At 36.4% G+C, this 16,740-nt stretch overlaps 1 protein-coding gene across 2 annotated transcripts in view; it reads right to left on the reverse strand.

Annotated features, from left to right (window-relative positions):
• MAP3K20 (mitogen-activated protein kinase kinase kinase 20) overlaps positions 1 to 16,740 on the reverse strand; it is a 222,411-nt gene that overhangs the window by 17,626 nt on the left and 188,045 nt on the right. The window lies entirely within an intron of this gene.

The following is a 16,740-nucleotide window of genomic DNA, read 5'->3' on the forward strand; positions in this document are numbered from 1 at the left end:
GGCCTTCATTTAGACAACTTCCATCTCAAAGTTGGACAAATTTCTGACCTGAGTACCTTCCTCTGCTTAGCACATTCATAAAAATGGAGAGGTAATTAGTGAGGGAAAAGACCCATTCAATAAAATCAAAGCCCCAGTCTTATACTCATTTGGACTAGTAACACAGCCACTGCTGACAGAGCGTTCAGTGTTTACTTGTATTGGGTCCTCAGCTGCCACAGCAACTTCGGCCCTGAGAAGATCAGGCGGGTTAGGAACTGTTCCAACTTGCAAACAGCAGGAACTTCCTCGGGGCAGCTGAGTAATAAAGACTTAGAATTTTCCTTAGCTCTGTTTTCTCTGCCAGGCAAGTATGGAAAGGAAGTTAGGCAAATGCACATTTAGAAGGAGATCCTGAAATGTGTTTGAGGATATGCTTTTACCTATCTTGTTTTTGCCTCATTATTTCATCTCATAATCTCCAATGGGGTGGAGATGGGGTTGGGCCCTACAATAACTCAGGAACTAAATCTTTACACACACACACACACACACACACACACACACACACAGAGCTCTACACACACACTCACCAATAAGATTTCCATGTTGTAGTGGAAGGGGAAGAAATACAAGAGCAATGCATCTACAATTTAGTATTATTAATTAATTGTTAAGATGAGAGGCAGTGTGCATAGTGGATAGAAAGCTAGTCTCAAAAATGGAAAGACCTGAGTTCAAGTCCCACGTCTCTTTCAAAATGGCTGTGTGATCCTGGATAAGGTTCTTAACCACTCAGGGCTCTAGACCAGAGGCGTCAACCATGTTGCTGGCACATGAAGCCCACAACACTCCATAAAATGGCCCAAACCAGATTAAAATGTGATTGGGAAATATTTAAGAAAATAAATAAAAATACAATAAAAGATAAATAATATCACATTTTAAGATGAAATCAATATGTGACCTGCAAAGATCCTTATGTATGATTTAATGGCCCTTGTTTCTATTTGAATTTGACACCCCTGCTTTAGATAACTCTCTGGGATTATAAATTACAGAGATGGTGCCAATCTGCATTGGTAGAAGGTATCTCCTTGCTTGGGAGTTCCCTATACTAAGACAGTCACAAGTCTAATCTCTCTTTCTATTAAGATAACCGGAAAGCCAAGAGGGAGAGAGGTTGATGAGAAGAGTATAAATAAAGACAGGAAGTTATGAGAAGTCACAAAGGATTAACAGTAAGAGTTCAGTAAATGTTGTTGGCCACTCCTTGACAATAGGGAAGAGGGGAAAGGCAGGTTACAAAGAGGTTTCCATAACACTACCAACCAGTGCAGTCACCAAAAAATCTATTAGCTAGTTTAGCTTCACTAATCCTTTTACAAGTGGGGACTCTGTGACCCCCTTTCAACTTTCCTAAAGTCTTATTTTGAGAAACACTGAGCTAAATACAGCCTTCCTCTGCCCCTTCTATTTTTCTGCTATTTTCCCCCCTTATTTAAAATACTTTCATACTAACAATGAAGGATATTGAAAGAAACAATAAAGCTACAATCAAGGAAGTTATAAGGAAAGGGAGAATTATCTATTCATTAACAAGTTAATAGTAATAATAGCTTCTATCAATCTAAGCTTTAAGGTTTACAAAAAGCTTTGCATACACCATTTCAAAGGACCCTAAAAATAATGCTATGAAGTAGGTGCTACTATTATCCCCATTTTACAGAGAAGGAAACTGAAGCTGAGACAGGTTGAGTAATTTGCCCAGGGTCACACAAATAGTAAGAGGTGAGAAAGGTACTGTTATTATCCCTATTTTTCAGAAGAGGAAACTGAGGCTGAAAAAGGTTAAGTGACTTGTTTAATTCAAAAAGGATTTATGGAAGTATTATTTTGTTTAAGATACTGCACTAGGTGTAGAGGAAGACAGGTGCACAAATTTTAAGTGTATGACATGGGATTCAAACACAGGTCTCCCTGACTCTCCATTCCAGAGCTTTATCCATGCTGTGTCTCAGATAGATACTACCTATGACATCACTGGATGAGAAGGGGAAAGAACATACAATTTTCACTGAAATGTAATTCCTAATTGAATTTCCTATTTGTCTTGATATAGTTACAATGTGCTTTAGAGGCTATTACAACTTGTTCCGTATAGTTTGGCTAATTTTAATGTTCAAAGCATTCCATAAATATAGCAATTCAAGTGTTCTCTTAATTTCTTTCAATTCCAAATGACTGTAATGCCTGCATTTGATTTTTTTTTTCCTTTTTACTAGCTAGTTAGCCTAGGCAATTTTAGAGTTGTCTTAGAATACTAGGATGTAAATAGCAGTTCTTGAAATACCACAAGATAGAATTCTAGACATCAAAATATCATAGTCACCATTCCCCAAAGACATTCTGAGCTTTCTGGCCTCACTTTTTTGTTCATATCATTCGCTGTACTTTCCCTTTATATCCTTGCAAGTTGAAATCCAGTTGATTGATTTGAATGAACGCAGTGAAGTTTAAAGTTGAAAGGCTCAGCTCAAACATCATTTTTTTTTTTTGGTGCCCTTCTTGACCATCCATAAGTTGTATTTATTCTGTATAGATTAATATATATTCATACACATGTATGTAAATGCATGTGCATATACACATATACATCCACATACATACATTTTCTCAGATATATATACATATATGCATACATTTACATACATTTTCTCTCACACATGTATATGTATACACATATACATATTTTCTCATATATACATACACACATTTCCTCAATATACATATGTATACATATGTACATATATATACAGATTTTTCTCACTACATCTACATGTACAAATACATACACACATTTTCTCACATATATGTATATACATATATACATACACATTTTCTTCCCCAATAGAACATAAGGCCCTTGATAATAGGAATTGTTTAATTTTTTTCTGTTGTATCCCCATTGACTAACATAGTATCTGACACATAGTAGGCTCTTCATAAATGCTTTGTGATTAATTGATTCAGAAGTGATTCTTCCCACTTTTGAACACCTAGCACTTTATACCACTCAGACACTTTTACATTCTACTTTGTATATTTAGTTTAGTGTTTTTTTTTTAAATCGTATTTCATCTGAAAGGAAGCATGGTATAGGATAGTGGTATCAAATTCAAGTAGAAATGTATCCCTGCTGGCAGTATATTGATGTAGAAAACTACAAATTACCATCATTTGTGTTGTATTGTGTTTATATATATTTTGTTAAGTATTTCCCTATCTTTTTTTTTTTTTTTTTTTTTTTTGCTGGAGCCAGAGTTTAACACCTTTGTTGTAAGGGATAGAGAGTTAGATTTGAGGTCAGGAACATTCAACTTTAGCTGTGTGACCCTGAGTGAATTACTTAATATCTCTGAGCCTCAATTTCCTTACTGTAAAAAGGAAGGAGTTGGACCAGATGGTTTCTAAGGTTCGTTCCAGCTCTAAATCTACGATTGTATGATCTCCTACTGGATGGATCGTTAGCTCTTTGAAAGAAAGGGACTTCTAACTTGCACCTGTCTTCCTTACACCTAGTGCAGTGTCTTAAACAAAATAATATTTCCATAAATGCTTTTTGAATTAAAATTTTTTGTAGGGGGGGGCAATTGGGGTTAAGTGACTTGCCTAGGGTCACACAGCTAGTAAGTGTCAAGTGTTTGGTTTGAGGCCTGATTTGAACTCAGGTCCTTCTGACTTCAGGGCTGGTGCTCTATCCACTGCGCCACCTGGCTGCCCTTTGAATTAAATTTTTTAATTGAATTTCCTTGAACTACCCATCTGTTGATGTATTTTATTATGTTTCAGTATTTTAAGGATCTCTGATTTTCATCTATGTGTGTGATCGCTTCACAGATGTAGATCTCAACCCTTTCTCTGCTTTAGTAGAAAATTTTCATACTTTGTTTTAGGAAAAACTTCGTCATTATCATCATCACCACTTGGTGGCTAACCCTTTGGTGATAAGCATCTCTGAGCTTTGCTAGTTGGTGTTGGTTGGATGTCACATATATGGTGCATTACCAGCCCTGAATCTGAAGCTTTTTTGCTTTGCAAAGACCTGGTAGGTCTTGTGCTTCCCTGGTATAGCATGTGAGATGCCAGCTATTTCACAAGTTGTGGGGCTTTCTTGCAGGGGAGGGAGGTGATCAAATAAATGGAATCAAATGACATTCACAGTAACAAAAGCAAAAAAAAAAAACAACAACAACATCCACCCCTTCTGCTCTTAATTTGTAGATTTAGATACATTTAACTCTTATATTTTCATTATCCACGGAAATACCTGGACTGATTACAAAGCACCCATTTCATAGCCTTTTATAGGAGTTTGAAAGAAGCAATAGAGCTACAATCAAGGAAGTTATAAGGGGTGCATTATCTATCTCATTAACAAGTAATAATAACAATACTAATTCATGTCTATCTAGGTTTTAAGGTTTACAAAGTGTTTTATCACTATTTCACAGATTCTCATAATAACCTTTGACTGGGGAGGCTGATTTTGGACACAAAATATCCAAAAGTCAATTTTCAGACTAAATGGAATGGCTATGGGTGAACTTTATTTAGAACCAGTCTGATAATAAGTGGAATAGATAGTTACCTACATTGTGAGATTTGAAGAGCCCCCACCAAAGACCCTCTGCCCCAAATCCCTTGTCTCTAGGGCTCTGTCATGAATGCCTGAAATAGCCAGTTATTCACTCCTTTGGATTAAGTCATTGAAGTTCAAAACAGAAGTGTTAACTGAAAGGGATAATGCATTTGGGCATTTAGGATTGGCCATTAAGAAATGTGTGAGTGCAGATTAGTTTATCAGATGAGCCACCAAGCAGTGATCTGAGGGAATGGCACACAGGGCAGGCTGGATTCATTGGCCACAAGGAGATAGTGAAATTCTGTAGTATGGAGAGTTGATTCAAGGAGGGGAGATCACATCAGGGGGAGGTGTCCTTGGGGAAAATTGGTTTGGACATCCATGGGGCATCATTGAGTCCCTGAAGGGTGAATGAAGGAGAAGGTACAGCAAGGAGGAAGCAAGGGTATTTTTAGAAAAGCTTCACATTTTTTCTAGGGGCAACTCTGATTTTAGGTACTCCTCTCCTTTTCAGCTTCATTTAGTCTTTTCAAGAAATATGGTGCTTTGTTTGGGGGAATGATGTAAGAACCAATGCTTGGCGTTACCCACCTCTTGAAAGAAATGATAGGCTCAAGATGCAGGCTGAGACACATATTTTTGGGACATTGACAATGGAGGAATTTATTTTGATTTTCTATGCATATTTATTATGAGGGTTTTTTCTTTCCCCCATTGGGGGAAATTAACAATAAAAAACCTATTTTCTCTACTTCTCACCTTCCTGGATAGAAGTAGAGAAAAGGTTTCTTTCTTTTCTTTTTTTGGTTGTTGTTGTTAATTGAAAAATTCCAACGTTAAAAAAAAGCTACTCACAGGTGATCACTACATGATATCTTTTCTTTTTGGCTCAGTTCTTTCTTCTCTCTATGTTCATGCAAATAAACAATGCAATGGAAGGGAGAAATGAGTATATCCAGAGGAATAAGGAATAGGAACTGGGTAAGTGATTTCAGTGATTCAGGGAGCTCCTGAGTGGGGAAACTCCCTCTACCAAATGCAGGTTGGCACCTTCTGAGACAACGTAGTCTCAGAGCTTTGCCTTGAGTGTTGACAGGTTAAGTGACTTGTCCAGGGTCATATTGTCAGAATGTATCAGAAGTGAGACTTGAACCATTCTTTGAAACTCATTGTTGCTCTCTAGAGATATGCCTAAAAATTACATGAAAAAGTAGCAACTCTCTAAAGCTAAACAAGTTCGTGGAAACGGAGCATAACTTCCCATTATCCCTCGGGGGCTTATGAAGTAAAGGAAGATCTGAACAAATGGAGGTAGGCATATGTCATGTAATTGAATGAACGTAATTAAGGTCAGTATTTCCCAAATGAATGTATCAATTCACTGAAATATCCCTCTCCCCCCCATTAAACTGTAAGCATCTTGTGAACAGGGACTGTTTTACTTTTTCCTCTGCCTAACACCTGAGAGGAACTTCATAAATGATTTCTGAACAGAATTGAAGTGAATGGGAGAACTCACCTGTTGAACCATATAAAGAGTTACATGAAGAGTCTACTTTTTGCTAGTTTTGTATCACTGAAAGCAAAGGTGGCAATCTTTAACCTATATACAAATACTTGTCATCTAAAAGATTCACCTTTCAAAAAGAAAAAAAAAGATTGGCTTCTAGTCATTTTTAAAGCTCTTAGTAACAAGATATGATGTAAACAGCATTGGGCTTGGGAGACAAGAGGGCTAGGTTCATGTAATCACAGAATCTCAGAGTTCAGAATTTCAGGCCATCTAGACCAGCCCATACTTGACCAATAATCCCTTCTACTACCTACCCAACAAATAAGTGGTCATTCAACATCTGCTAGAAGGAGGGGGAACCTGTTACCTACCAAAAGCTATTCTGCTTTTGCACAGTCTAAATCTGCCTCTCTGAACCTTTCATCCATTGCTCCCAGGTCAGTCCTTCGGGATTCAAGTTCTGGCTCCACCACTAAATAGTTCTGTAGTCTTGGGGAAATCACTTAACCTGTGTAGGCCTCAGTTTCTTCATCTGCACAATGGCTCTAGTTGATCTCTAAGGTCTCTGTCAGATATAATAGTCTACAGTTCTATAACTCTAGGCACCAGTTACTTCATTATCTACCAAAAGAGTAGATGGGAAATATTTTAGATGCAAACTCATTGGACAAGTCTCTTCCCTACTATTAAGGCTTTTGATTACATTTTTAAAAGATTAGCAACAAATTAATGGTCCTCTTTGTATCTGGATGCAAATTTACTAGACAAAATGATTTCTATATGGAAACAAATTCTTGGGGGAAAGAGAATATTGTAAGAGTTGCTTATCAATAGGAAAAGATTTGGAGACATTACAATGAATGGAGTGGCTGGACTCATGTAAGCAGCAGCTATTCATCTGGATGACAAAAAGCTTGCCTTTTGACAGTCTTTTCTGGTCTCAAAGTACCTAAATAATTTGCATCTGGATGCAAATCCCCTGAAAACATCTTGATTTTTTTTCACTTGATACAGCTAAAATTTGATCTTTAAATTAAATTTCTAGTGAGTACCAATGATGAGAATAATTTATTGAGAGTAGTTATTGAAATACTTGATTTTAGGACTGTGAGCATGGTGAATATGTAACTCAGAGAAGATCTAAAGTAAGACAATTTGAACTGTTGCAACCCTTTCTGGTGATGTGAATATTTTTCCTGGCGTTAATTTTTTGGCCAAATGAAACATAAACTCATACATTGTAATCAGACAGTATCTTAAACAATGCTAGGTTAATGCTAAAATAAATATTGCTTGGTGAGGAAACCACTGCTACACTCTTCACAAGCTGTTGGAAAACTCTTGGCATTCTATGCTAGCTCCAAGTGGTGACAGATACTTTTCAAAGCCCTGACTCCTTTCTTTTCCACTTCCCTCTCCCTTTCAAATCAAGACAGTCAAACTTTCTGAACAGAAAAAGAACAGAGGAAGGATAACTACTAACCTGCAAGCTCTAAAGGTCTTTGAATTACCCAGGATTTAGACAAAACTAGTTGATGGTTTCCAACCTTGATTTTAAGGGAGAGGAGATATGGGGTTTGTGGATTTGTTTTTTGTTTTCTTTTGTTTGTTTTTGCAACGCATAAAAGTAAAAAAATATCAAGGAACCACAATTATCTAGGATATTCCAGAAGGGAACATTCCATTAATTAAACTCAGCTTTTAGGTTAGTATAGCGATTACCATTTACCTGAATGAAAAGAATAAGAACATCTGTAATAGTGTTTTAAGTTGACCCTTCTCTTTCCCCCCCATAAAATAAAAACCAATAAAACCTAGAGGTGGGGAAATGATAAGATAATTATATACCTTTCAGGATCCTAGCAGATCAAACCTATTTCTTAAGAGGCCCCTGAGTCTTGAAAGAAGCATACATTCAGGGCTCATTTTAGAGCACAAAGGTTGCCATAAACTTTTTTAAGATTCAAGAGGGGGAAAAACTGGAAATGGCATCTTAGTAGGAAATTGAATATTTCAAGATGTTCAAATGTAATGCAAGATGAAACAAAAATATGACACAAATGTTGGTCCTGCTGGTATTAAAAGTAGTAAGATATTGTAGATTCCAGCCTCCAAAGGCTCCCTTCCCATTCTTAGCTATTATCTAGCTCAGCTGCTAAAACCTGCTGTTTTAAAGGCATAAGAGTTGAACCTCCAGCGACAGCACCTGGGTTATTTATCATTATGGATAACCCCGCTTACACTATATTTTATTATGCTGCTTTTAAAAGGAAGATAACACAAGTATGGTTAATTTGCTTCTCTTCTTTAGATACACAGTGTCATGACCCACGATGGCTTTGTCCCATGAGGTTTTTTTTTTAAACTAAAAAAGAAATCCATAAGAAACTCTCCCTAAAAATTCCATTAATAACCTCTTTTCACGTGTATAGGTTGCAGGGTCTGGAACTAAGAATGTTTTAATCTCTTCAGCAAAACAATGTCTCATAATGATGTACAGGACTATTGCTGCACTGATGAAGAATCATACATAATTCAGCACCTTTCACTTGGCACCACTGCGATATCCTCATTAACAGTGGCTCACAGTGTCTGTCAGATGGTGTCCATGCGAATGCAGGCATTATATTGTCTCTGAGATGTGCAGCTGCTTCTATGACACTGCCAGTATATAAAAACATGACGCCAGTTTGTTTTATTTAGTGCTAAACCTTCCAGTTTGTAAAAACAAGGCTGACACAGAGCCTGACATGAGGCAGTGAAAATAATTAGCTCTCATTTTCTCAGCCTCCTATTTCCTTCTCCCTGCTGTGTTCTCTTTCCACTAAACCACCACATGTCAGTCGAAATGGGAGGCAATTAGTGGGCTCATTTCAGTCCCCACAACTGTGCTGAAAAGAAAGTATTTATGATGGCACAATGAACAGCTGAAAGATTAAATAACATTTGCCTTTTGAAAAGAAAATGACTTCTAGCTAAATGGGCAATTTTTGATTATTCTCAAACAAGCTTAGAGTAGTTGGTTTTTAAAATACAAGAAAGGAAAATGAGTCATTTTTAGGTGAAAGAATCAAATAAAACTTGACACAGTAATGCAAATAACTGATGTTTTATTGCAAAATATGTAAATGTGTTATACCCTTAACAATAGCCTGTGTCTAAGGTCAGGGCAGATTGGTGCCAACGAGACACCAGTACAGATAAGGTTGCTATATTGCATTTTTTTTGTTTGAGTTGTGTATGAAAAGGGGACTTTAGAAATACTGTTAAAACAGAGTGAAACCAATCAAGTGAAATATACTTTCCTGCGATGCATTGCATACTTGACTACATTAAATGGTTCTGGATATGGGCTGCCATGTTTGCTAAAGGGCCTTTGATTATATTTGAAATTGGAAGGCACCAGGCAATTATCTTAGAAAGATTGAGTACTTCTTTTTTTAAAAAAAATGTTAATTTCTGAGCCACTCAAAACTATCCAATATTCCCCCTTTTTGCTGAGGTTGATATAGAAAGCATCCCTACTCTAGGGGTTTGCTAGTTCATGATGAGTTATCATTAAAAGGTTGGGTTCAACCATACTTGGGTCCCACTATCCATTGGGAAGTCCTACTGGAGCAACCTACTGCAAGTGCCTTGACATCACATACAATGCAGAGATTCACAGAATCCCACTGACTCATAATGTCATATGCTAACTTTCTTATAAAGGAACAATGGCTCATCCAGTCACCAGTGAGGTCTCCTCCAGCTCTAACATTGCTATGCTTCCATTATGACAGTCAGCCTGTGCTCATCCTAATAGTGCAACTAAGAGGTACTTGTTTTATGACAGCCCGGAAGTCTAATAAGCCCTGGGTCCATATTGAAGTATTTCAGGACATAAATGCTCCAATATGGATATTTATTAGAATTCTTTACTTTGGGGATAAGCAACATATGCTAGGATGTTGGCCTGAGGTTTAGGAGGTCTGAGTCTTGACAACCTAGAACACTGGGATAAGTTTGATGGGGGGAAATTTAATAAAGATATAAAGCTAATCTTTTATTAGAGATTCATAATTTTACAATGGAGGAAGGAATGGTTAGATTATTATCTAACCATTCCTTCCTCCATTGTAAAATTATGAATCTGATTTTTCATTCTCAAAAGAACTTGGTGGGGAGGTTAGTGGGCAGTCTTGGCAAGCTCAATAACAAACAACATTATGACATAGCAATTAAAAATTCTAATGTGACTTTAGATTACATTAAGAGAGACATAGTATCCAAGGTGATAATATTGCTGTTTTCTGCTCTGGTCAGACCACAGCTGGATTACTGTGATAATTTTAGGCCTCAGACTTTAGGAAAGACATTGACACTCTGGATAGTATACAAAGGAGAATGACAAAGATGGTGAAAGTCTTAACATCATTCTATGTGAATGATTTTGATGGAAATGGATTTGTTTAGCAAGGGAGGAGCTTAGTGTAGTGGAGGTAAAATACCACCTACCTCACAGGGTTGTTGAAGATCTTTTAAGAAGACTATGCTACATATATACCTCGCTTTACAGAACTTAACAAATACTACATAAATGTTGTTTACTATTATTATAATTATTAAAGAGAACTAAAGACTTAGGAAGGATGTGAGAGTTGCTATCAAATATATGAAGAAAAATGGAATTAAATTTATTTTTCCTGGTACCATAGGGAAGAGCTAGGTACTAAGGAAGGTGGGAATAGTAGTGAGGCAGATTTAAGTTTGATGTCAGAAAAAAACAAAACAATGCAAGATGACCACTTAGAAATGTTGCAGAAAGGATTTTCTTAGTTTCTGTCAAGTAAGAGTTGGACTTGGCAGCCTCTGAGATATTTTTTCCCCTCTGAGCTCCCTGAATCCTCTTGGGGATAAATATAATGCAAATATAATTCAAATTTCAATATTTTAAAAGATCTGCAATTTCAACCATGTGGGGGCTGTCTTCCTCCATTGATGCAGGTGGCCACCCATTTTTTGGTAGAAGGTTTCATGAGTTGCTGTTGACAACCTCCTGATATTCTAACATAGGTACTTGGATGATGGATATAATAGACAGCCTGGTCTCAAATCTTTCCAGCTTGGTGGGACTTGATGGGTACATGCATTCTCCTGGCATGGGCTTCAAGAATCTAGGGTTGCTTCTAAACAACAGTGAAGCATAAGAGTAGGAAGTTGGTGGAGGTCAAACTAGAATGTAAATATCATATCTAATAATGGGTAGAAATGCCCTTGTAATTTAATTAAATTTTTTTGCCCTATATTTCTCAATTATCTCAGATAGAATTCCAATGTTTGATAGAATTCAATGTTCAAAACAGGTGATTTCTGAGCCCAGTACTATGCTTGGTATGAGAGATAAACAACTTTAACAAGTAACAATAAAAAAAGAGGTATGATATCACATCTGTGTACTTCTAAAAAAATTTTATTAAGTAAAGAGAACAAACTCTATAGGTTACAAAAACCTCTAAACCCTGTTTTTTTCTTTGTTGATCAATTAAAACATGTAATTGTCATGGGAGTCCCTTCCTTGAAAGGTATCTATGACATTTCCAAAATACAGAGTCTGAACAGCTAGCAAGGGCAGCTAGGTGGTACAGTGGATAAAATTCTGGATCTGGGATCAAGCAGACCTGAGTTCAAATTCAACCTCAGTCACTTACTAACTGTGTGACCTGGGACAAGTCACTTAACTTTGTTTGCCTCACTTCCTCATCTATAAAATGAGCTGGAGAAAGAAATGACAAACCACTCCAATATCTTTGCTAAGAAAACCTCAAATGGGGTCACAAAGAGTTGGACACTACTGAACAATAAAAAAATGTAAGCAAACTTCATTATGCAAAATTTTCAATGTAAAGGAGGTACTTCATATGAAAAAAATTAGCAGTTTCAAAATTTACAAATAGGGTCCAGTGGTTTTCTTTCCTTTTCTTTTTGAAAAATTCTATACAAAATCCTTTTCTTTTCTCCTTGTTATTTTATTCTGTGAACACTTATTCTGTGAATTATTTTATTCATGTGAATTACCCTTTTATAAAAATTATACTACAGAAAAAGATCTACTTGAGATTCTGGAAAATTTACAGGTATTTTAATATTTTGAGAAAAGGGTAAATCTTCAATTAAATTGATTAAGCTCAACATTTTGTAAGCAACATAATAGAGGGCCTAAGGAAGTACTGTGTGAATAAGTAATACTTGAAAAAAAAAGCAGTATTTTAAACTTGTAAGTTGAAAACATGATGAATAGGACTACTCAGTTACTTAGAATGCCCAGAGTTTAGTCATTGTGCTTTAAGTATGTCGATAGTAGAATAAGGAAAGGAAAAAGAGGTAGAGGGATAAAGTTAATTGGGCATTGACACATCACTTTTTTGAGTTTTAACTCTGTTTGCTCCTAACTGAGTAGGAGCAGAAACCTTTCAGGCCTAAATCTATGATCCTATGATCTTTCCAAGTACCTTCTCCCTTAAATACTTGAAGTGTTGGTTAGTTTGTGCAGAGATGGATCAGACCTGGAGATCATTGTTGCCCATGGCTCAAGAAGATGTAGGAAGAATGGGGTGGTAATTTCTTTTTTCTTTTTTCCTCCACTTCAATCTAATCTTATAGTCTAATAAGCAAGAATACTAGGATCAACTTAATTTTAAGTGAGTAAAGTAGTTGCTATTAACTTTCCTTTACTCTGAATGACTGCAGGGAAAATGGAGTGGGGGAAGAAATGTGGGAGAAAGTATCTAACAGTTCAACACTGTCTTAAAGGGAATGAATAACTTAAACATGACTCCTTCAGAAATTTCTTCTTGAATCTTTCTGAAAGAAATGTCTTGCAAAGGTCTTGGTGAGAAATGGCTAAGTGATTTGACAGTTTATTATTTGGCAATTTGAGGATGATTATTCCTTACTGGTCAGATTTCAAGAATGATAATAAACTCCATTCAGCTTAATATCTCAATAACCATCGAATGCCAGAGATATAATCTCTTACTCTGAATAGAAAGATCTCTTTCCTCTGGCACCAAAGCAAAAGTCCTAGATGACTGAATGTAAAGCATTCTTTACGTGAAATCAAAACAAAGGATTTAGAGTGTTTGGATCAACAAAATGCATTTTATGCAAAGGACAAGAAGATAATGAATTTTACTTTCCTCTTATATACTTGATCATAATTAATGAAATAAAACCAAACCAAAAAATGTGCTTGCTATTCCAAGATAGATGGAATACAAAAGAACATTGTCAAGGATCTTCAAAAAATACCCCAATTATCACTCTACTTTGAGAGGAGGAGGATGCTTTGACACATAAACACATCAAGAGACCTGGCATATAAAAATTCTGGTTGAGAAAGAAACAAGGTGTTCCAATTCTATTTTAGAGAATTTTCATGCCATTAAAACTGTCATCACACAGCATGGTGTGTAAGATAGTAAATGCTCGATTTTAATGACATTATAGTTTAAGTGAATAGGAAAGATCTCATTCTTATTGATTTTCTATTTACTTCTCACCAGTAGTAACTTTAGCCTATAGATGAATTCTCCCATGAGGCTGAAGTAGAACTAGAAACTGGGCAGCTCTAGGTAGCATACTGGTGTGCAAAAGTCCAAGGCCCTAGTATTTTTCCTCCTTATTTGCAAGCTGTCATAGTAACATTTCTCTACTCCTGCACCAAGCACAAAGCTTGGGAACACAGGAGGTGTCAAAAATTCTGTCAGGATACCTTGCCAAAGTTATCTTACTTCTCTGTGCTGCCATTCATATATTCATCTCTAAAATGGAGCTAATTAGAAAGTGATTGAAACTCTTTGAGGATAAGTCTCATTTTCTCATAATTTTTATTCTTTCTCCTATCTTCCTTTCACTTCAATTCATGAATTTTTTTCTCTTTTAAAATTTTTTCCTTTTTTTTTTAAAAGAACACTCTTACTCTCAGAGGCACTTAACATGTTCTATTTTCTATTATACTTATTTATGTACCCTACTAGATAGGAAGCTCCATAAAGACAAGTATGTTTTTCATACTTTTGGATTCAAATTCTGTTGTTGTTGCTCAGTTGTATCTGACTCTTAGTGACCTCATTTGGGGTTTTCTTGGCAAAGATACTGTAACAGTTTGCCATTTCCTTTTCCAGCTCATTTTACAGAAGGGGAAACTGAGGCAAACAGGATTAAGTGACTTGCCCCAGGTCACATAGCTGGTGTCTCATGCTACATCTGAACTCAGGTCTCAAGGCAGCTGGGTGGCACAGTGGATAGAACATGGGTCCTGAAGTCAGGAGGACTTGAGTTCAAATCCAGCCTCAGACCAAACACTTGACACTAGCCATGTGACCTTGGGCAGGTCACTTAACCCCAATTGCCTAAAAAAATCTACAAGTAAGGGTAAATATTTAACAACCATCTCTCTCTCAGAAAAGTATTAATATACTTTCCATTATTTTCCTTAGTCTAGTCAATCAGCAAAACAATATGTCAGGCCATCATTTATAACTTTTGCTGATTTCTTAGAAATAGATTCTTAAACTGAAAATTTAACAACTGGCTCTCCTGAGCTGGTAAGGGCTGGCTCCAGCACACTCTTGTGAACAGGACATCTCTACCTGAATCATAGATTCTCAAAGTCAGAAAGAACCTCAGAAACTGCCTAGTTCAATCCATACCTACCGAAGCATGTCTGCCCTGGACCAATGGTCACTGAACCTTTGCCTGAAGAAATCTAGTGGAGGGAAACTACTACCTCTTGAGGCAGCCATTCTATTTGTGGATGGTTCCAATTATGAGGATTATGCTTTTTTTTTAACTTATACCAAGTCTAAATTTGCCTTTTACCAATTTCTATCCATTGTTCCCAGTTCTGCCTTCTGGGGCCAGGCAGAACTAATATAACCTTTCTTCCATGTGATAGCTCTTTAAATACTTGAAGGCAGCTATCAATATCCCATTAAGCAGAATCCTATCTCACTTACATATGTTTAAAATTGAACTCACTCTTCGATGTCCCTCTAAAATCCTTTTCGTTTTCTTAATTCTCCTGTTTCTTTTGATGGTGCTACAATTCTTTTATTCATTTTTGCTTGCAACCTGACTCCTCTCATTTAATCCATCCCCAAGCCTTGCCAATTCAGCCTCTGTAATATTTTTTAAATCTGTCCATTCCTACTGCAATCATGCTGATTCATACCATTACTACCTCTGTTGAAACAACTGCAGTAGCCTTCTAACAGGTCTCCCTCCCTCTGGTTTCTTCTCCTTCCAGATTATCCTACCCCACTGCCAGACTGACCTTCCTGGTGCACAGGTATGCATTCTACTGTTCTAAATCATGTAGTAGTGTTCCTCTACCCACCAAATAAATGCCAAACTCCTTAGCCTGATGTTCAAGACCAACCCCTATTTGGTTCTTTTCAATATCATACTATTTCTGCTTACATACTTGAAACTGCAGCTAAACTGGGTTACTTACATCCCATGCCGTGGCTTATCCTTTTCCCTTTGCCTGGAATGCTTCCATACTCCACCTCCTCTGTCTACTGACATCTTACCTATTTTGTAAAGCCCAAGGCAAGTGTCAGTTCCTCAATGAAGCCTTCTCTGATTTTGTCAAATTGAAATTATTTCTTCCTTATCTGAACATCTGATTTCTTTGCACTTGATATACCTACCCCATTCCAATTTGTATTATATTTATCTCTGTGTATGTTCTATTTCCTCTTTCTGGATTATAAGTTCTGAGGCCAGAGAACTTGTCTTATTAACTTAGCATGCCCCACCAAACACAGTACATCACATTGCATATCCTAGGTATTAACAAATATATCTTAAAATAAATTCTATTATTGAATGTATATTTCTCAGAATCTAGCACAGGAATTGGTACATAGTAGACACTTAATAAGTATCTGTTAAATTGAATTAGATGAACACACAGTGGGTCATAAATTTATGGATAGAAGAAACCTTTGAGATCATCCAGTCTGACTCCTTTATTTTAACAGATGAGGAAACTGATACCCAGAAAGATCAGGTGATGTTCCTATATACTTTCTTTACTTTAGAAAGGAAAAGGAAGCAATTTTCTTCAATTGCTGAAATGGTTTATTTATGCTAGAGGAAAATTGGTACCCAGTATTCAAAGCTAAGAGAAAATATGTCATTAAAATATTAATGTACTACATTTTCCCAATAGTCTCCATTACTATATTATTTTAAAATTTAATTTAATTATTTATATAAATTTAATTATTATGCTACTTTAAGTACTACTACTGTAAGTAATTTAATTACTACTATTCTGCGTTTTAATTTTACTGTTACTTTTTTTTTTTTGGTGAGGCAATCAGGGTTAAGTGACTTGCCCAGGGTCACACAGCTAGTAAGTGTCAAGTGTCTGAGGTCAGATTTGAAGTACTCCTGACTCCAAGTCTGGAACTTTATCCACTGTACCACCTAGCTGCCCATTTATTGTTACTTTTTTAAAGAAAAGCTGAAATGGCCAGGAAGATATCACTGAATCATAGAGACTTGGGAAAGAACCTCCTTTGTTCCACTCCCTTGTTTACAGGAGTTCTAT

The sequence above is a fragment of the Vombatus ursinus genome, unplaced genomic scaffold (genome assembly GCF_900497805.2).
Source record: "Vombatus ursinus unplaced genomic scaffold, bare-nosed wombat genome assembly UNPS02014779.1, whole genome shotgun sequence".
Taxonomy (NCBI): domain Eukaryota; kingdom Metazoa; phylum Chordata; class Mammalia; order Diprotodontia; family Vombatidae; genus Vombatus; species Vombatus ursinus.